Raw genomic sequence first — 22,797 nt, forward strand, 5'->3', positions numbered from 1 at the left:
GCAACTCCACCTTGATAAGGACTTGAGAGATGACAGCAAGGGGAACACAAAAAGGTGAATCTTTCACCAGCACTTAAATGTTCATCTGGACGTGACTTACACCATTTCCATTGACATTTCATTGGACAAAACAAGTCCAGTATGGCCAGGCCTCATTTCAAGAGGGTGAAAAGTATAATGATCTTTTTGGAAGGAGAAGAACCAGAATCAATTGATGAACCCAAACTACTCTAGTGCCTGGACAGTCTTCATTGGAGTGTAGATTCTGATTCCGCACTGGGATGGTGAGAGGTGCAGCACAGCAAAGTTTACAGACACAGTCGAGAGACCCAAGTGGAGCTTCCACATTCTCTTCCCCTCAGGGGTCCCTCATTCCAGTGGGAAAGACAGAGAATTCATGGAGAAGATGCCTAGAGAAAACACCATCGTTTAAAAACCCTATCATAAAAAAGTATTTCCTACTCCTCTGATTATGGAAACCAAGAGTAGTTATGTGGCCACATGTTATCATGGGAAACAAACTCCCCTTGTGTTTCTGTCCAGGCTTCTTAGGCACCAGCTTTTAGGCCATTTTCATCTCCAAAAATGTCTATATGCAAGACCTCTTATTCACAATCCACAGTTCATAAAATTTTATCAAGTGCCAACATGAAAACCAATTTACTTGTTTCCCTTTAAGTATCACTTTGTGGGTCCCCCCCCCCCGCCCCAAGGTTTGTGTTAAGAACTTTACTTAGGTTGATAAGAAAGCTTTCATTTTCCTATTTGATTAATAAGTGCTTTTTCAATTAGGTTTCTTCAGAATTGGAAACAAAGTTATTTTAGACAATCTCTGATGCTTCCTGGATTGTCATAAAAGATGTTAATGGATTCAAACCCATTCTCTTGCTTTCTCCTCTCCTTTTCTCCCCTCGTCTCCTTGCCTCATGCACCCTCCCTCTCTCTCCCTCTCCCCCACTCCTTATCCCCCTCTTCCATCCATTCCTCCCTATCTCCTATAAAATCGCCATTTTACCAGCGCCAAATGCACCGACTCTTGGCCAACTCTTACTTATTCCCAAGGTCATCGCCTCATATCATTTCCTTGAGGCAAACCTCCTTGTTCCTTCATGACAGTTTGTGGCCCTGGAATGAACTTCAATCGTATCAAGTGCTTTCTCTTCAGAGCTGGAATGAAAATGTATTTCTATGATTATTTGTGGAGTTACTTGTTCAGTGTCTTTCCCCCAGTAAAACTGCCAGCTCCACGAACGCAGGTGCCAGGATTCTCGTGTTCATTTCTGTGACTGGAGATCCTAACACAACACCTGAGGCATGACAGGTGCTCCGGAAGAATTTGGATACCTAGTCAGTCAGCAGTGGTTGTACTTTCCCCGCCATCCTGTGTTGGGGTGACTTGGTGGCTTTTGCGGGGTGCCTTACAGGCTCGCTCGGATGGGAATGAACTGACAGCCGAGAACCCCTGTAAAATGAGAACAGCAGCAACAAAAATACCTGCTCAGCACCAGCCTGCTTGTAGTGTTGATGTTTTGTGGGTAGCGGTCAAGTGACGTTTTAGACCAATATAAGCTTGTAGCTTCAAAACTCTGCAGTTTAAAAGTAGTATTGACGGAGTGGTACACGGAGGGGAAAAAGGGAGAAAACCCCATTTTTTCCTCACCAGTTACGTAAGGTCCTTTTCTGCCTGCCAGCACGTCTGATATGATAGTCTGAAAGCACCATTTTCTTGGTAAAACAAACACAGACTTCTCTTTAAAAACACCTTTTGATACTTTATGAGTAGGGCTGGTGTATGTAACCAATCAAGACCAACATATGGCTTATTATGACATTTAGCTGATTAAAATAGTCTAGACATAAACTTGAGATTTCAGAAATGTTTAAGTTAAGTAAGAAATACATTTTAATGTACAGTAGATGTGTACTTAGTCCACGGCCACCTGTATCCCTACAGGAATTATAGAGCAGGAAGTACTTTTGACTCAAGAAGTGTGTCTGAAAATTAAGGTTGTAAATTAACAACAGCTTGTCTATTAGATTATTTTAGCCATAAAGGACTCAGTATGATTCAAAATGCTCGTGATTTTCAATACATTTCTGTGGCTCGATTTAATAAAGAGTGATGCTGGGAATGGCTTTGGCTCGAAGGTCTGCAAAAGCACATTTTTAGAAAATCCCAGAGAATAAATAGTAGCTGCTAGTTAGGCTGTGGTAAAACACACCTGTGGCTAATGGAAAAGGAAAAGTTTGAGCCTCCCCTTGGCACTGGCCTCTGAGCTGGCACCAGGGGGAGAGCTGTGGCTTTGTGGGCCGTGCCCAGCCTCGGCCCCAAGGCCTGGAGCACCAAGGCTCTCATCCTGCCTCCTGTATCTTGGGAACAGCAGCCATGCTTTCAGGTTTTGTTTTCCTGGTCTATAACTTGTAAAGACTGAGGCCTAATTAACACACAGGGTTAAGAATTAATTGGCTAATGTTTGAGGCCAAGCACTTTGGAGTATGTTATGATTAGTTGTAGGGCCATCCAGAGGCTGGGTGTGGGTTGCGATTTTTGATTAGGTTTTCTATCAGTGTGACCTCTTCTGTGCATGGAGGAGGCAGGTGAGGTCAGGGAAAAGCATGGAGCTGGGGTGGGTCAGGGGATATGCTTCTCTGGCTTTTTTTTGAGAAAGATTGAAGAAGAAAAAGAGAGGCTGAAGGAGGAGGAGGTGGAGGGAGGGAGAGAAGAGAAGTGAAAAGAAGTGAGGAGAGAGAGAGAGACAGAGTGAATACTTCTGAGGTCTCATGGAGGGCCCAGCTCCCAGGTGGTCTCTGAGTTTGGGAAATACTGGAATTGACTGAGACAGGACCAGGGTAGAACAGAACCTGTGGTATTAGGCTTTTCTCCTGCAGCCAAACTATTGAGCTGGCAGGAAGACATGGAGCTCGTGGTGACCTGAAGCCCATTCCCTGTACTTGTTTGCCAAGGTATTAATTCTGTCCATGCCTGTGAACTCTGCTAACCTCTCCCTTTCCGGAGCTTTCTGTGGCCAGGACACTGGCCTAGTGGCCAGGAGAACAAGATCCTTCTCCTAGTTTGTGAGTTACCATGTGACACACAGTGGCATTCCATTCTCCATACTGGTCTCCTCCTTTGAGACACAAGGAGGAGTGGATGAGCTGGGAGGTGTATCAGTTAGCTTTTGCTGCGTGACAAACCACCCTGAAACTTTGTGGCTTCCAACAGCAAACATTTATTTAGCTCACAATGCTGTGGGTTGGCATTTGGGATTGGACTCCTCCAGGTGGTTTTGCGGGTTGAGACTGGGCTTTGCTGACCTCAGCTGGGCTTGCTCATGTGTCTGCGGTCAGCTGGTGGGGCAGCTGGGGTCAGCTGGCTTGTGATGGCTGCGTCTGGACCATGGGATGACTGGAGCCTTTCTTCCCCAGCTTGCTCATCCTCCAGCAAGCTAGCCTGGGCTGATTCACGTGGTGGTCAAAGGTTCTAAAAAAAAGTGGAAACTGCAAGGTCCCTGGAGGCCTAGGCTCAGAACTGGCACGATCAAGTCACATACCAGCCCAGACCGGAGGAGGAGAAATACACTATGCTTCTCGATGGGCACAGCTGTGGTGTGCTGGGGCCAATATTTTCTTCAAGCTACCACATCAAGACGATGAATAGAAATTAGGACTAATAGGAGAACAGCCTCTGTTTTTTTGAGTTTGTCTTTAAGAGTTTGAGGTTGCAAGTCCTGGCTGGTGTTGTGAATTCATTATGTGACTTTAAATAAGTTTTTCAAACTTTTTGTTGATTTTAACCACTGTACTAGGCTTCTTTTGCTTATACATTAATAGGAAATAATACCAAGTATTTAATGAAGATTTTACAGAGAGATGTGCCTCTCCACATGGCCTGTCAAATCAATGGACATTCAGTAAATAACTACTGAACACACAAAATCAATACATTTATTAATACCTTCTTAGGTCTTTTAAACATTTTCTGCAACACAAAATTTTACATATTGTAGAAATTTAGAAAAAGAATAGAAAGAGTAAAAAATAGAAGTCATCATTTACTCCATCACCAGTGGTAATAATGTAGAATTGTTAATTTTTGGTTGTAGTTCCTTTAAGATTTTATTTTCTGTGTATGTGTGGGTGTGTCTGCTGCCATCCTGGCTTTGTACTGTGATGCCGTTTTTACGTTATTTTATTTTTTGTCTTTTTTTGTCTTTAGAGGGCCACACCTGCAGTATATAGAGGTTCCCAGGCTAGGGGTCTAATTTGGAGCCACAGCTGCCGGCCCATGCCACAGCTGCAGCAACGCCAGATCCAAGCTGTGTGTGCAGCCTCCACCACAGCTTACGGCAACATCGATCGTCAACCCACTGAGTGAGGCCAGGGATCAAAGCCACAACCTCATGGTTCCTAGTCAGATTTGTTTCGGCTGCACCATGATGGGAACACCCTGATGCTGTTTTTATAATCTGCTCTTTCACTTTGATAAATACACATTTACTGCCCCTTTTTTGATGACTGCACATTTATTCTAGTGCATGTGTATTCCACAATTTACCGAACCTATCCCCTGTTGCTGGGCATTTAAATATTTTCTGGCTTTTAAACATTATTTTTGAAAACATTATATAAACACTTTAGTGCTAAATTCTTTGGAAACCCTTGTGATGTATAAGAAATATTTTTGGTCTTTGTCCCTGGTTCCTGGAACAGAGCTCCCCAAACCCTTGGAACTTCCCGATGGGAGCCTCTTTCTTCCTTCATAAGGTGGCCCTTTCGAGCATACCTGAGTTTATGCTAATGAAGTGAGATAGGGTGGGGACCCTACATAGCCTCAGAATGGAGCTGGTTACCAGAAAGACCAAGTAATTAAAAGGTTGGAACTTTCAGGCCCACTCACTGACCCCTGAAAAGGGAAAGAGCAGGGGTTGCTGATTTAGCACTATAAAAACTTTTAAACAATGAGATTGGATGAACATCTGGATTAGTGAACAACATCCACACATCAGAAGGATGGCTCACCCTAGTTCCACAGGGATAGAAACTCCTGTGCTCTGGACCCTTCTGGATCTCACCCTATTATCTTTTCATATGGCTGTTTAGTGGTATGCTTAATAATGTCATTTGTAAGGGGAGTTCCCACCATGGCTCAGTAGTAATGAACCTGACTAGTATCCATGAGGATGCAGGTTTGATCCCTGGCCTCATTCAGTGGGTTAAGGATCCAGTGTTGCTGTGAGCTGCACTGTAGGTCGCAGACACACCTCGGATTCCCCATTGCTGTGGCTGTGGTGTAGGCTGGCAGCTTCAGCTCTGATTTGATCCCTAGTCTGGGAACTTCCATATGCTGCAGGTGCAGCCCTAAAAAAAGCAAAAAAAAAAAAAAAACCATAAATGTGTGTGTGTATTCTGGTATGTATGGGTTTAAGATATATATATATATATATATATATATATATATATAAAACCTTTGTAATATACTGGTAACTAGTAAGCAAACAGGTGTTTTTTTTGTTTGTTTTTTGTTTTTTTGTTTTTTTCAGTGGTGTGAGCAAATTAATTGAAACTGAGGAGGTGGTCTTGGGACTTTTTGATTTATAGGCAGTGAGTCAGAAGCACAGGTAACAACCTGGACTTTTGATTGGCACTTGAAGTGGGGGAGGATAGCCTTCTGGGCCTGAGCCCTTCGCCTGTGAGATCTGATGTCAACTCCAGTGTCAGAATTGATATAAATTTGCAGGACATCCAGTCAGTATACTCTGAGAATCGGAGAATTGCATGGTGGTGATGGAAAACACTACCATTCTTAGATATTTCCTTAGGATATATTTCTAGAAGTGGTGTTGCTATGTCACAAGCATAGCAACATTTTAAAAACATAAGAAATATTTTAAAAACTTTTGATTCATTCTAAAAAGTCAAGAAAGTCCAACCAGGTGTTCACACATGACTTATTGAAAGGATGCCTCCATTCTTTGGCCTACTGTGTACAACACAAACTGGTACATGTTTCTCAATCCTCCTGTGATGACTCTGTAGCTCATCAGAGGTTACACAACTCTCAAGGTCAACAAATTGCAGAGCTGCAGAGAATCCCAAAGGTCATTAAGTCTAATCCCATGGGCAAATCTCGAATGCTAGCACCTTCTCATTGCATTCCCTGTAAAATATTGGATTTAAGAAACACAGCAGACATAACATTGTGTATCTGACAAACATCAGCCTCACTCGGGGCTGTTGAGCGTGACTGAGGTTCCGCTCTATCTAGGACAACGGAAGAAGGGAGAGCAGGCTTCCAAATGGCCCTGGTTTCCAAAGAGGAGCAAAACAACTTCTGTAGCACAGTTGCTCCTGTTTCTCAACCCCGCACGCTCAAATCATTAGCAGAATCCCTGCCCAGTGCTGGAGTTTGGAGAGAAAGTACAAATGTAGAGCTGGAGCATTCTTCTATCAGAAGGGAAAATAACAAAAAATAAATTAGACACATCTGGAACAAGCCTAAGAAGTAGATTGATTCCACTGTAATTTTTCTGCGATTCTTTGCAAAATTTTAGAAGCTGGGATGATGAGCACTTCTTAATTCCCCCCAGTGTTCAGAGTTCTAATCCTTGTTTTCTGGTTGGCATGCAGCTCAAGCTCAGAGAGTGGATTTATAAAAACAAAAGACAGAAACTACTTTTTATTGGGCCCTTCTCCTTCTTTCAAAGGGAGGATAGATTCCAAATTGGTCATGGTACCTGATCACCTGCTTATAAGTATGTGAGATTGCCAGTTTCCTCACAAGTCATTGGCTCATTCCCTCTAATAGTCAAAACATTTTTTTTTCTTTTTTCTTTTTTTAGGTCCACACCTGCGGCATATGGAAGTTCCCTGGCTAGGGCTTGAATTGGAGCTACAACACGGGATCCAAGCCACATCTGTGACCTATATCACACACAGCTTGTGGCAGTGCTGGATCATTAACCCACTGAGCAAGGCCAGGGATCAAACCTGCATCCTCCTGCATATAGTTGGGTTCTTAACCCCGAGCCACAGTGGGAATTCCTGGTCAAAGCCTTTTGATGGGGCTGGGCTTGTTAGCCAACGCCTTCTTCCTCTGCAATGAGTTCTTTTCTAGAAGGTTCTCTCATTCAGTATTATTTCCCAATGGGTCCACCTCACCAGACACTCTAAAGTAGATCTGAATCATGCTTGGTGGACATGGCTTTGCCTTAAGCTGAGGATTCTCATGCACACTTTTTGAAAAACACATTTACCAAATTCCCTGTCTTTTGGGCCCCACTTTCATTTTGCCCAGAAATCTCCAACAGCATTCATTTAGGGGTTCTCATGAAATTCCCTGGGACATGGAAACTTGAATGACTTATAATAGTGACTTGCTTTGTTAACCATCACTCCCGTATTTTTTTAAACAGTGAAGACATAAGCATAAACAATAACCCCAGAGTTTAATGTTTCTTATCACCTGCTGACGTTGTCTTTCCCTTTCAGCAGTTGTCAGCCTCTTTGGTTTCTCTGTCTTCCTTGAATGTGATGAAAAAGCTTTTGTGTTTTCCTAACACTTGTTTCTCGGTTTAGTTCATTCAGACAGTGTTCTACGGCAGTGCTACTCTCAGATCATTAATCACAACACCTGTGATAGCAACATGACAGTGACATTTCAGTCCTCTCAGTCTCCTGCCACCTTTATGTCACAGAGAAGATCAGTTCTGGTTGAAAGACGATGTCTTTGGGGATTTTTTTTGGCCATGCCCGAGGTATGTGGACATTCCTGGGCCTGGGATCAAACCAGAGCCACAGCAGTGCCAATGCTGGATCCTTAACCGCTAGCCCACCAGGAAGCTCCTCTTTCGGAATTTCAATAGACTTTGGGGACATGGAAAAAAAACTTGGCAACGCTGTGGTTGAAAATTTCTCAAGGTCAGGGCCATTTTACTTGGAAAAATCTTGTTTTGAAGGGGATTTAGAGAACACATATGTGCTTTCAAAACCCAAGGCCTGGTTCAGATACCCTTTCCTCTGGATAGTGCTTCCTGACTCTTCGGTTTGGTATTTTCTCTCAGGGTACTTTGTTACATTTCTTATGTGGTGATGAGCCCTCTATTTTGGTTCAGGATTCTTTGAAGCAAGAGTCTTGGCTCACCTGTCTTTCTGTTCCTCGCTTGCAACAGTGTCTGGACACAGTAGGAATCAGTGCTTGCTGAAGGAAGGCACAGAACCGAGAAGGAAGGACTATTTACTGGCACAACTTACCTAGAGGCAAGCTCTCTAGACTATAAACAGGTGTGCGTAGGAGGCAAATACTAGAACAAAAGATATGAGGATACGGGTTCGATCCCTGGCCTCGCTCAGAGGGTTAAGTATCCTGCCTTGCTGTGAACTATGGTGTAGGTCACAGACATGGCTCAGATCCTGCATGGCTGTGGCTGTGGCTGGCAGCTGCAGCTCTGATTAGACCCCTAGCCAGGGAACTTTCATATGCCACAAATTCGGCCCTAAAAAGTGGAAAAAAAAAAAAAAGTTTGACAAGTAATTTTTCAAATTGTGCCTCCCCTAAGCAGGAATTTATCTTCTGTAAGCTGATATGATCCACTCTCCTTTCTATACTACGCTACAAGAAATTACTTAAAAAATCAATGTGTCTATCTTTACCAGGGTAATAGTTCCGTCAGAGTTGGAATTTCACCTGTAGTGTGTGATACTGTGATTTATCATCCAGTTTACTGGTCTGGTGGATGCAGAATAATCTTTAACTTTTTTGTGAGAGGACTGGACTTTATATATACCCCATAGACAAAAGTGATGATTCAGACAAAAGACAAATTTAATGTTACAATAGAGGTACATTGTTGATGGGAATTTGCAATGATGTAGCCACGATGGAAAGCAGTATGGAAGTTCCTCAAAAAATTCAGAGTAATGCATCTATTTGACAGGCTTGGAGCAGTTACTGTCTGCTACTCAGGTTTCCACCACAGAGGCAAGAAGAAGGCATCCTTGTTCTTTCTGTCTGTCTGATTGTGGCAGCCCAGATTGAATGGAGGAATACAGGGGGGAAAAAAAAATTCAAAGTAGAACTAGCATATGGTCTAGCAATCCCACTTGTGGGTATATATCCAAAAGAATTAAACTCAGGATCTCAAAGAAATATCTGTACTCTCATGTTCATTGCAGCATCATTGACAATAGCTAAGATGAAGATACAACTTAAATGTCCATTGAGAAATTTAAAAAATTTAATTATTAAGGATATTAAGCCTTAGAAAAGAAGGAAATCTTGTCACATGTAACAACCTGGATCACTGTGGAGGACATTATACTATTTGAAATAAGCCAGGCACAGAAGGACAAATACTGCATGATCCCACTTATATGAAAAACCTAAAATATTCAAACTGATAGAAGCAGAGAGGAGGTTGGCAGAAGTTGAGTGAAGAGGGAAATGGAGAGTTGTTCAAGGGGTATAAAGTGTCAGTCACACAAGGTAAGTTCTAGAGGTCTGTGTTACAACATTGCACCAAGACCGTACTGTGCACTTAAGAGAATAGATCTCAAGTTCAATGTTCTTATCACTAAAGAGAAAGAAGGGGCTCCACAGCCAGGCGGAAGCAGTTAAAATCCTGCCTACATCAAATATTAGATATCCAACCTAGGGCAAGTTATGTATTCTGAGTCTCAATTTCCTTATTTGAAACTAAGGAATAAGAATATCTGGCGATAAGAGTATCTGTTTTGCAGGCCTTGATGTGAGGATGAAACAGAAGAATGCATATGAACATAGTTGGTGCTATCACGGTCAACTTTAAGATATGTTAGGAAATGTTAGTTTGCTTTAAAAATGCTTTGTTTTATACCTTAGAAATCTATACATAGAACTTCCATATGACCCCGCAATCCCACTCTTGGGCATCTATCCGGACAAAACTCTACTTAAAAGAGACACGTGCACCCGCATGTTCATTGCAGCACTATTCACAATAGCCAGGACATGGAAACAATCCAAATGTCCATCGACAGATGATTGGATTCAGAAGATGTGGTATATATACACAATGGAATACTACTCAGCCATAAAAAAGAATGCAATAGTGCCATTTGCAGCAACATGGATGGAACTAGAGAATCTCATACTGAGTGAAATGAGCCAGAAAGACAAAGACAAATACCATATGATATCACTTATAACTGGAATCTAATATCCAGCACAAATGAACATCTCCTCAGAAAAGAAAATCATGGACTTGGAGAAGAGACTTGTGGCTGCCTGATGGGAGGGGGAGGGAGTGGGAGGGATCGGGAGCTTGGGCTTATCAGACACAACCTAGAATACATTTACAAGCAGGTCCTGCCGAATGGCATTGAGAACTTTGTCTAGATACTCATGTTGCGACAGAAGAAAGGGTGGGGGAAAAACTGTAATTGTAATGTATACATGTAAGGATAACCTGACCCCCTTGCTGTACAGTGGGAAAATTAAAAAAATTATAAAAAAAAATGCTTTGTTTTGTTCTAAGGGTGGTAGTGATCGCCAGCCTTCTAAAACATTTTTTTTTTTTTTGTCTTTTTGGGGCTACACTGGTGACATATGAAGTTTCCCAGGCTGGTGGTCAAATCGGAACTGTAGCAGCCAGCCTATACCACTGTCACAGCAATGCCAGATCTGAACCGCCTCTGCAACCTACACCACAGCTCATGGCAACACCAGATCCTTAACCTACTGTGTGAGGCCAGGGGTTGAACCTGCATCCTCATGGATGCTAGTCAGATTTCTGTCCTCTGAGCCATGAGGGAACTCCTAAAACATTTTTAAAAAGTACTTGGCTGCTAAGAAGTTACCAGTTCATTAATGTCTCCATTTTTGTAAGTAATTTTAAATCAAATAGGTAATTCTAGGTGTTTGTTATGGATTGGATGTCCTAGAGAGAAAGGTAGAAAGTAAACGATAAGATGTAGAGTCTGATAGAGAAGACTTTGTTGGCTTTCCATCCATCTGTCCATCTGTAGCCATACATTTATCCATCCATCCATCTTCATTCACTTTTCCATCTAGCCAGTAGGGAGATACATACACACACACACACACACACACACACAGAGCACCCTCTTTTTCTCTATTTTCTTTACTAAAAGTTTCTTCTTTGTGTTAGATGAAATTTTGAAAGACTGGGAAAAAACTTTTGGGAAGAGAAATAGCTGGAGAACTTTTGAAGAGGCACAGAGTTGAATCTGTGCAATGAAGGAGGATGGGTTTTCTGACAATAGATATAATGGGACTTGTCCTGACTTCTCACTTTGTGGCTTTGAAACCTGGGCAAATCACTTAAACTTGTGGATCTTCACTGTCCTTATAAGTCTGACTCTGGTAATAAACCTCTCTGGAGTGCTATGGAGAGGATGAACTGAGTTAATATGTAGGGGTGAAATGCTTAACAGAGAGCTTGGCACAAAGTAGACACACAAATGGTGTATATGTATGTCTAAATCTATGTTTGCCTATCTATCTATAAATTATGTTTGAATAGAAATTTGTTAGGCCTCTTTAGGCAATTATTTATCATCAAAAAAAATCCTAAGTATTAGCATGAACTTGGGGGCAGTACTTGCTTTTAAGATGGTCATCAGATTTACTCAGAATATGTTTTTATTAACTTTGACATTATTCTTGAAAGGAAAACAAACAAAAAAATTTTCCAGTGCTTTCAAAGGCCTCTGAAAATATATTCTATAACCTATGAGGAATAAGTGATTTACACATGGTAACATTGAACTATATTATTTTATTTTATTTTATTTTATTTTATTTTTTTTGTTGGTTGAAAGTAATTTTATTTTTTTATTTTATTTTATTTTTTTATTTTCCCACTGTACAGCAAGGGGGTCAGGTTATCCTTACATGTATACATTGCAGTTACAGTTTTTTCCCCCACCCTTTCTTCTGTTGCGACATGAGTATCTAGACATAGTTCTCAATGCTATTCAGCAGGATCTCCTTGTAAATCTATTCTAGGTTGTGTCTGATAAGCCCAAGCTCCCGATCCCTCCCACTCCCTCCCCCTCCCATCAGGCAACCACAAGTCTCTTCTCCAAGTCCATGATTTTCTTTTCTGAGGAGATGTTCATTTGTGCTGGATATTAGATTCCAGTTATAAGTGATATCATATGGTATTTGTCTTTGTCTTTCTGGCTCATTTCACTCAGTATGAGATTCTCTAGCTCCATCCATGTTGCTGCAAATGGCATGATGTCATCCTTTTTTATGGCTGAGTAGTATTCCATTGTGTATATATACCACTTCTTCCAAATTCAATCATCTGTTGATGGACATTTGGGTTGTTTCCACGTCCTGGCTATTGTGAATAGTGCTGCAGTGAACATGCGGGTGCATGTTGAACTATATTATTTTAAATTCCTCTTTCAGTACTATCACACTACCTTTTTTCTTGAGGGGGTTGAGGCGGTGGTGAAGAAAAAAACAAAAAGAACAAAGTTAATTAGAAAAGAGTATTCTCCAGAGAAAACCATGACTCGAAAAGGTGCATGTACTTCAGTGTTCATTGCAGAACCATATACAATAGCCAAGACATGGAAGCAACCTAAATGTCCATCCACAGAAGGATGGATAAAGATGTGGTACATATACACAATGGAATATTACTCAGCCATAAAAAGGAAAGAAATTATTGCATTTGCAGCCACATGGATGGACCTAGTAATTATCATGCTAAGTGAAGTAGTCAGACAGTGAGACACCAACATCATATGTTATCACTTATATGCGGAATCTAAAAAAAGGATACAATGAACTTCTTCGCAGAACAGATATTGACTCACAGACTTGGAAAAACTTATGGTTTCCAAAGGAGACCAGTTAGGGAGTAGGGAGGGATGGGCTGGGGGTTTGGGATGGAAAAACTATAAAATCGGGTTGTGATGATTGTTGTACAACTATAAATGTAATAAAATTCATTTATTTAAAAAAAAGAGTGTTCTAAGTAATATGTATTCCCTGTCATATCTGTTATTTATTTAACCCTTATGACAATCCTCTGAGGTATTATTATTTTTGTATCTTAAAGATGGCGCAACTGGTGTTTATGTGGATAAAATAGTTTGCCTTCAATGAAAGCAAAAGAACTTGTATTTTAACCTAGGTATGTGATCGATCTCTTTTATAATTTCACTGTTGATTTGAGGAAGAAAGTTCTATTAGTCATTCCCTCATACATTTGAGCAGCAAGCATTTATTGAGAAGCTACCGTGTAGGAGGCACCAAGAGAGCTCCAAGGGATGTGGTGACTTTATACTCCACCTTCCAAAATGCAAAACGAGTGGAGCCCTTTAGAATTGTGTTGTGTCCCGACACAGATATATTTTGTGTTATTGACATAAAAAGGAACTGATTTATCACGAAGGATGAGAGATGAAGAATCTGTGAAGCAGGTAACAACATATTTTGCTCAGTTCTGCCAAATCTTATCTATAAAAGTACTACGCCCACAATGCCATTCTATAATGTGGGAAATATCCATCCTTTTGGCACCATTTTGCCCTTAGATAACAGCATGTCACCCAAACATGTCTGAATATGCAGGGAACTGGTGTGTTGATGTTAGATTCCATGTCTCTGGCCCCAGAAACTGTTCTAGAAAAGCGAGCTGGCCCAACCACAGCATCTCAGGCTCCTTCCTGCCACAGGGAGTGATGGAGGTTTGAACTTGTGGTCCAAGCCCAGCTAGAGTCGTTTTCTGGGATTTTACAGTTAGAAGCTCAGAAAAGAGCTCTTTTTTCTTCCATGACAAAACAGGAAGATGTGAGGCAGGAGTGCTGGTGGCCCTGGTTCCTGCCTCTGGAGAAAGCCAGACTGAAGGAACAAAGCCAAGGGCCCAGAAATTGGAAACCAAAAGTGAAGAAAACCTGCCGTGTTGAGGCTCGGAGGCCCCCAGAGCTGCTCCCGTCCCCGCCTTTGCAAGCTTCCAGTCTTGGGAACATCCTTCCCAAGATCCCTTCTGCAAAAGCTTGGTTGAGTTTGAATCTTGCTGCTTGTATTCAAAAGAATCTGGATTCATGTGTGTCATGCTTGGAAAAGGGGGAGCAGCAGAGCTGGGGTGTTTGGGGAGCCATGTTACCCTCTCCTTGCAGGTCTGATTCAGGGAGGGTAAGACAAAGGAAGGAGAAGGAGCCTTGAATCCTGCCGTCCTCTGCAGGCACCTGCTGGGAGCTACGGATGGGCTGCGGGAACTCTGTCCATGATCTTTGAGGACTCTCCGACAGTAGATTAGGGAACTCTGAAGTCTTAAGAAGAAAAAAGAAAGGAGCCAGAGCAGTTCAGTTACCTCCGTTCCTTTCCGTTCAGTTTTCTCCAGCATCAATCTCCCTCTTGTCATAACAGACCAGTTTACACATTTAAACACTGTGCCTGGCACTGCTCCAACAAGGCCAGTATTATATTTCACCTCATTTGCAGATGAGGAAACTGCGGCACAGAGAGATTAAGTAATTTGCCCAAGGTGGGGTCAAGTTTAATCCCAGGTGGTCTGGCTCTAAAACTCATGTTAATAACCCCGTTTAGCAAGCTTGGCCTCCTTCACTTATCACCAGTGTACTTAGTACATGGCGGATACCACCATATACTTCCCTTTATCTTCTTCTTCTTCTTCTTTTTTTTTTTTTGTCTTTTGTCTTTTTGTTGTTGTTGTTGTTGTTGCTATTTCTTGGGCCGCTCCCGTGGCATATGGAGATTCCCAGGCTAGGGGTTGAATCGGAGCTGTAGCCACCCGCCTCCCTTTATCTTCTTATTTGTTCCGTGCTCAACCTGACACTGTGAAGCCAGTGGCCATGCCTTAGGTGTTTAGTCACCTGAGCCCCCAGGATGAATGTCCAACATAATGGTGGCAGGTACAGGATCATAATATCTTACTCTGTGCTTTTAAAAATCAGCTCTATTAACGACTTTCGTATAAAACATACAGCCGTGCGAATTATATTTATCATGTTGTACATTCCATCCCTAGTACTCATTTATCTTATAACTGGAAGTTTGCACCTTTTGACCACCTTCCTCCAATTCCTCCTCCCTCCCTCTTCCCACCTCTGGTAGCTTCAATCCTGATCTCTTCTTTTATAAGTTTGTTTGTTTATTAAGTATAATTAACCTATGATACTATGTTAGTTCCTGTTATACCACATAGTGATTTGATCTTTCTACACATTTTAAAATGATTACAACAGTAAGTCTAGTTAGAATGTGTCACCATACATCGGTATTAATGCCAATAATATTTCAGTAAAACTGGAAGAAAAAAAGGGGGAAAAAATCAGACAGGAGTTCCCATTATAGCTCAGTGGGTTGAGAACCCAACAGAGTGTCTGTGAGGATGTGGGTTCAATCCCTGGCCTTGCTCAGTGGGTTAAGTATCTTGCATTACCAAAAGCTGCAGCATAGATCGCAGATGTGGCTCAGATCCAGTGTTGCTGTGGCTGTGGTGTAGCTGCAGCTCCAATTGGACCCCTAGCCCGGGAACTTCCATATGCCTCAGTGTGGCCATAAAAAGAAAAAGGGAAATCAGACAGCTCTAGACATGACTGCAAATACCTTACACAGCTTTTAGGGGATGAGATGTGAAGAAGAAATTCTTTTTTCCCTTTTCCTTTCAGATTTCTTCTTTTTTTTTTTTTTTTTTTTTTTTTTTTTTTTTTTTTTTTGGTCTTTTTGCCTTTTCTAGGGCCACTCCTGTGGCATATGGAGGTTCCAGGCTAGGGGTCAAATTGGAGCTGTAGCCGCTGGTCTAAGCCAGAGCCAGAGTAATGTGGGATCCGAGCCGCATCTGTGACCTACACCACAGCTCACAGCAACACCAGATCCTTAACCCACTAAGCAAGGCCAGGATCGAACCCTTAACCTCATGGTTCATAGTTGGATTCATTAACCACTGAGCCACAACGAGAACTTCTCAGATTTCTTCTTGACATCCAAAAACTATAAGGAATTTTCTTAGTAACAGCCTTCTCCTCCCCTGTCACCCTCCTCTCCATGTTAAATGTTTCCTTACAAAAAAATACCCCATTTGAAAAGGAGCGTTTTTTTGTTTTGTTTTGTTTTGTTTTGTTTTTTACATACTGCCGTCTCAGGATCCAATTAGTCAGGGCCTGCTGGCTCTGGGACATGCTATGGATAATTTTAATGTATAACCTTGTGTTTATTTGTACTATGGGATCAGAAAATAAGCAGTTAGAAGATGTTTGCCCTTGAAAGCATGTTAGAGAATTAACTGCTGGTTTGAGATGTTATCTGCCACGTTTGAGCCCCAAACACATTTTATACCTGAGTTAAGTCTCTGAAAACAGGGATTTGGTAATTGAAGTGGTGACCTGATGTTATCTCTGATAGTATGCAGACAGGCCCAGCTCGCTGGGCAGGGAGAATTTACAGACAGCAGAGAGCGCAAAGAGCTGGGGGATAGTGGAAAATTTGAAGAAACATTCTTTTAGGCACATCTTGTGACCACGCCCTCACTTGTATGAAGTAGTTGTATGGAGCAGTTTCCTTTTTCTTTATTTTTTCGCTTTGAGCCTGTACTTCTTTAAAAACCTTAATCTGAAAATTACACCATTCAAAATAAAATTCAGAAATCTATTCACCAAAACAGCAACACAGAGCCGTGATTGATGAGAAATCCAAAGGCCTGTGTTTTGGTTGCAAAATTTAATTCTAGGACTTTATTTTTATTTTATTTTTTACAACTTGTATTTTTACTTCTTTTCCTTTCTCGTAGCTTTCCCCCCCTCGAAGCTAAATTATATCTTAGGCTTTTGAAATAGCTTCAAAGCAAAAGCCTCCGTTTTTGAAAATAACTCCATCTTCGCTGAAGGTGGGGTGTTGGGGTTTATTTCAGGTTTTGAGGTGGGACACACCTCTGGGCCACAGGAGGGAAGATGTCCAACGGCCTTGGCAAGTCCGTCCCTCCCCTTTGTCCTTTCACAGATGTACACTAGGACCCAAGTGCCACTTCCCTCTTCCCGCCATAGGAACGCGTGTTACTTCTACTCAAAAGGATGCATTGACTGGCAGCAAGGGCATGGTGTCCCCTGCCACTGATATTTTCTTTAGGCGAGTATTTTTACCCTCAATGGGCATCTCTGTGACAGATGCTTGCCTCTTCCCTGGGGACTGCTTGACAGGTTGGTAGACTGCTGCCTTGCTCCTGCCCCTAAGTGCTCTTCTCCTTGCTGCCCTGGCGCCCACTGGAATTTTGTATTTTGTGAGCCAGGCCAGCAGAAGCGCCAGCCTGGCAGCTGGCCAGTGGGGCTGAACCAGGGGCACAGCAGACACTCGGTTCCTTGGCAGCCACTTCCCACAGGGGGAAGGACCCAACCACCAGCCTCCAAATGAGATTGTCCAAACAAACAACAAACAAACAAACAAAGGCCACATGCAAACACAGATGAAAGCAAACCACACGCACTCCGAAAGACACTGAAGCGAAAACTCAAGAATGCTGTTGTCTGGGGCTTTCACCAGCCTGGTGTCCCAGAGAGCTCATGGGGAGGATGGGTGGTTCTGAGATTCCTGTGGTCTGAACACACACCCTCATCACCAAGATGTGCCTGGAAAAAAGTGGTCACGGCACAGGCCTCTGATTTATTTCCTGATAAAATAACCTTTACTCTCCGAGGCTAAACGCCCCTTCCCAGCTTTCAGAGAACCAGTCTTTATTCCTGTCCCCCAGAGCCTTCTGCAAATTAGGTCATCCCGTCTGTGGCCCCGGAGCCCCATCTCCCGCCCCGCCTGCCAACATCACAGTGTCTCTTTCTCCGTGTTTCCCAGGCTATGCCAAATGTCGACGTGGAGGGTGGTCACAGGCAAATTATAGAATTCCTTTAGGTGGAAGGAATTAGTTGTCATTTGGAGCCAACAAATAAAGCCTTGTCTGACATTGGAAAATGATAGATTTTGGTAGAGCATCTCCTTCCTGCCCAGCTCCCCACCCAGTTTCCTTTCTATTACTCAATATTTCACATCTCATTGGAAGTCTGTCCCGAATCATCTTGAAGCCTCAAAAGATGGCCTGAGCTGGTTGGAACTCATGGTGCATTCCTAATCTCCCTGTCATGTCAACACCCTTCTTTAAATGAGTGCTACTTATTTCTCATGGTAGGCATATTCCACATCTCACAGAGAGGAAGAGATGGAAACTCCACTCAGGGTGATGAAAACATGGATAAAATATGGCCTTCGTTGTGTCCATTTCATCACGTGTAAGAATCTTAAGTGTTGCCATTGGGCAACACGTGTAGTAACACCAGCATATTTAAGCATAAGTGCTTAAAAAATGCCAGTGTCTGTCCCCCTTCCCTAATTACTTAGGCTGCTAGCTGACTGTCTATCAGTTACAGGGAAATAAATGCTATTTTTTAATTTCTTATAAATAACCTCCTAGGGAGGGTGGATCTTGGAGGGCTCTTTACTAAGTGTTTGTGTAGTATGCTGTACATGTTTGGAAAGGTTTGGGTAAGGGAGGAAAGATAACTAGGACCTGGGTGGTAGTTGGGGCAGGGGGAGGCAGTCCTGAGATCGGAAAAGATATGGGTGTGTGTTTAAATATATATGTGATGATATAGGTGTGTGTATATACATGTAATGATATATTTATATATGTAATATAGTATGATATGGCAGAGAGGCTTAGGAGAAAGGCTTGTTGAATGCATGAAGTTGTGGGCTTTAGGGTATGTCATGTAAATTCTCCCCCTAAACTTCCACCTCTCTCCTTGTCCCCCATGAATTCTGTAGCAAAATTCACTTTATTCACTGATATCCCTAGTGTGAGTGGGTTATTTGACAGAATGTGAAGTCCTGTGTATTTGGGCATCAGGATGAAGACAGGGTCAGCCTGACAGAGCTGATTTTCTCCCATCCACTCTGTTCTCCCTCTCCCTCTGTCTGCTCGCTGGTTCCCTATTCAGCTCCCTCTCTCACCTGGTCTCTCTTTCTCTTGCTAATTTAGAGTTTCTGGGTCATGAAGCTTGGCCTTCTTCATTGTGCTACATGCTTTCTAAAGAACATAGAAATTAGGATCCCACAGCAGGTAAACTCATGTATAGTGGGCAACTGCACCTGTGTTTCTGAACAGGAAGGTGAAAATTGAGAAGAAAGGAGAGGCTGAAAAGGAGGAATGCAGTAAGTTTGATTTTTTTTTTCCTCTGTTTTAAACATTTTTGGAAGGAAACTGTCTGTTGGGGAAGATGGTCATGTAAAAAATGGTAGGATGATTTGTACTATAGTGGAGTTATTCAGAGGAGAGTCTAGGTAGTGCTCCCCTGGAGGAGAAGGTACAGACTTCATGCTTGTGGGAGGAAGAGCAACTGAACCTCTGCTCTATGGTGGCCCCACTGTGTGTCCCTGACTCCATGTTGCACTCACTATAAGAGATCCCCCTGGAGAGCTGGCTTTAGTGGGGTCTCCCTGTGACTATGGATAGTACCAGAACAGAAGCTGGACAAACTTTCAGAACAGAAGCTGGATGGACTTTCAGAACAGAACCCTGAAACAAACTTTCAGAATGGAACCTGGAAGGATTTTCAGAACAGAACCTGGACGAACTTCAGAGTAATACCAGGAAGAACCTCTAGAACAGAATCTGGATGAACTTCCGGAATATTACCTGGAAGCAAGAAGAAAGGGAGCCCCAAGGAGCAAGAAGATGAAAGATGACCTTTGTGGCTTGTCATTTCGCCTCGGGCATTGCTAGCTAACATTAGTCCCAGGCCCATCAACCACACCACTGATAATCTCTGTGTGCTGCTTTTGGAGGGGGGCCAGGATGGAATGGAGAGTCAGGCCAGCATCAAGAAATCTGGGGTCACAGTTCCAGCTTTTCTTCTTACTAGCTATGTGATCTTGGGTCACTTAAGCTCTTGGAGCCTTAGCTTCACCTTATGCATTTTTCCAGTGAATGGTTTCCATGAGCTATTTCACAGATAAGTACCTATGGTTCATAAATGAGCATAACTTATGCCACAGAGATTTTAGCCCTGTTGGTATGAAAGAAACTATATGATAACAAATTATGATTCTAATTTTGTTGCCAAAAATAGCTGTAAATCTTGGAGCTTTATTAAAGCTGGAAATCTATGAAGAAAGATTTATTTGGCCAATGTTAGAAAATTGCTACTGCTGAAATTTTAAAAAATAAAGCACATATTAAAAGAGCATCGTAATTACTACATGCTGCAACTCTGAATACAGTACACTTTGAACAAGAGAAATTGCTCAAATGCGCTACAGAAGCAAAGTCTTTTCTTCTCTACGTAAACAACTCCTGGTTTCAGAGTCGCTTTCGGACTGAATTGCTAAAAGCATCTTTGTTTATTTTTCTCTGCAGAGACTTGGTTAATGAGACCACTGAGAACTGGGGCTTCAACCAGGTCTGATGTTGACCCCATGAGGCTAATTTTGTATTTGATAGTTCATTTCTTTGGGTCCTGAATCTGGGGGCATAAATATCACCTTCAGAAACAGATTTGCTGCTTCTAGAAAACTGGTTTAGGGAGAGGCTTAGCATACTCTGGAGGTTTGGGGCAGTAGAAGGTTGTGCCTGCTTTAGGGCAGATGTCTGGGTCTTGTTTGGTCTCAAAAATGGGAGATTTTTAGGTTTGAATAAGCCTGTTTGGAGCTGAACTAGGTGCCTCCTTTCCTGGACTGGTTTCCCTTGTCTTCATTTCATTCTCTCTCTAAACACCAACTCCTAGCTTCATGTTCAAGTCCAAAATATCTAACTCTTAGCATTCAAGACCTGAGAGGTCCATCCCTAATCCACATTTTCCCCTTCCTACACCTCTCTCGTTGCCCTCACCTCTACTCTTCCATCACAACAAATTCCACCCCCAATCCCTGGAGGAAGCCGTTTATATTTTCTGTGTCCACATCTTTGCTTATACTGGGCTCACTGTTGGGAATGCCCCAGCCCCATGCTTGCCACCTCTGCTGGTTAAATTCTACTCATTATTTCAGGCCCATTTGCCACGTCACCTCCCGGGAAGCCTTTCCTGTCTCCACAGGGAGGATTAACTGATTACTCTCCTTTGTAGCTTTCCTTTCATATATCACAATCCAGTGTCATCCAATGGTGAACTCATCCCCTCCCCCACCTGCGATTAGATCGTAGGCTCTTTGAAGACACAGGCATGAGAGCCCTCTGGACCAGGAAAATACAGAGGGGTGCGTTTTGTCCATCTTACATACTGAAAAGTGTGCAAATCTTAAATGTATAGCTTGACTAATTATTAAATATGTATGCACGTATACCCTCCCCACCATCCACCATCCAAATGAGGTAACAGAACATGGTCAGAATCCAAAAATTCTCCCTCGGACCCCTCCCAGTCAGTCATTTCCCCTTCCCCACCTCGAGCATCCACCATCCTGACCTCTATCACCATAGATTAGTTTTGCCTATTTTTGAACTTCATATAATGGAATTATATAGTATACATTTTCCACTCAACATTGTGTCTGTGAGATTTATGCATGTTGTACATGGGTTTTGTTACTTTTGATGTTAAGTGGTGTTCCACTCACTAATGAGTATACCGCAATTTCTTTATGTTTTCTACTTTTTAATGAAGATTTGGGTTGTTTCTGAGTTTCACTCTCAAATAAAGCAGCTACGAATATCCTTGCATGTGCTTTGGTGGTTGTAAGCACTCATTTCTATAGGAATTATATTTCAGGGGAGAGTTGCTGGGTCAAGGGGCACAGGTGTATTTAGTTTTAATAGGTCCTACAAAACTTTCTCCCAAGTGGATGTGCCAGTCCACATCCATTACATCCTGTCCGTAGTGTAAGAGAATTCCAGTTGCTCCACATTCTTGTTGACACTTGGCATAGTCAGTCTTTTACATTTTAGCCATTCTGGGGAGTGCATTGTTTTATCTCATTGTGGTTTTAATTGTTTCTTTTTTCTCTGATGACTACTGAAGTTGAGCATCTTTTTATATGTTTCTGGGCTATTTTGATATTCTCTTTTGTGAGGTGTCCGTTCAATACTTTTTGGGTTTTTGAGTCTGAACTTCAATAACCAGGTAATATCTACCCAGACCGAAGATATGCCGACAACATTGCTTGAAATGTTTCTTTTGTACAGAGATGCCTTACAAAGGCATCTAAAGAGAAAACAGATTGAACTTTATCCCACGTAATAGAAAATATATATACTCTCTATTAACTCAGGCATCGTCAGGTACAATAATTTCAGTGAAAGCTTGGTAGAAATTTCTAATCCCTTTTCACTGTGAATCTGGTGAAAGTCCTTAATCCACAGGCAGTTCTAATAATTGGGTCTATCCCTGTCCCAAGTCTTGGTTTCTTTTCTCTGGGGTCCAGATTCTAAAGACCCTTGGCTGCATAGCTTACGATATTTGCATCAGGCTCTCTTTGTATTGGGATCTTTATTATTACTGGAATTAATTCTCAGTCTTTTGATCTACCATTGCTCAAGGTTAATGTTTTAAGTAATGGAGATTTATCAGATCAATTCCACTGAAAGGTGGCTCCTTTCCTCTAGTGTTCTCTATTGGATGCTGCCACTAATTATTTCTTTTCAAGGGCCTCCTCCTTGAGGCCGTGTCATTTATCACATCTCTTTTTGGATTCTCTGGCTATGGCTAATTACAGGTCTTACTCTTTAGTGCTTGATTTTCAGTATCATGTGGGACATTTCCATATAAGTAGTTGGTGCTTGATAATTGTTGACTTATATTCAGCTGGGATTTGAGTCACATGGGATATCTGTACTGTTGTTA

At 42.1% G+C, this 22,797-nt stretch overlaps 2 long non-coding RNA genes and 1 other non-coding gene across 3 annotated transcripts in view; all 3 read left to right on the forward strand.

Annotated features, from left to right (window-relative positions):
• Positions 1-10,492, forward strand: part of LOC146403725 (uncharacterized) — a 30,343-nt gene extending 19,851 nt beyond the window's left edge. The window contains exon 3 of the long non-coding RNA XR_014843477.1: positions 9,736-10,492. This is a non-coding gene — a long non-coding RNA (uncharacterized LOC146403725). The remainder of the gene's footprint in view (positions 1-9,735) is intronic.
• Positions 1-22,797, forward strand: part of LOC106509989 (uncharacterized) — a 195,107-nt gene that overhangs the window by 54,844 nt on the left and 117,466 nt on the right. The gene's annotated exons all lie outside the window — the stretch shown is intronic.
• Positions 8,917-9,050, forward strand: LOC146403726 (small nucleolar RNA SNORA31). Its single transcript, XR_014845017.1, has one exon. It is a non-coding gene; the product is annotated as a small nucleolar RNA SNORA31 (small nucleolar RNA).

This window comes from Sus scrofa, chromosome 4 (genome assembly GCF_054392235.1).
Source record: "Sus scrofa isolate SSC_HxYL_T2T_F1_AM1 chromosome 4, Sscrofa_HxYL_maternal_Yorkshire_Landrace_v2.0, whole genome shotgun sequence".
In the NCBI taxonomy this organism is placed as follows: Eukaryota; Metazoa; Chordata; class Mammalia; order Artiodactyla; family Suidae; genus Sus; species Sus scrofa.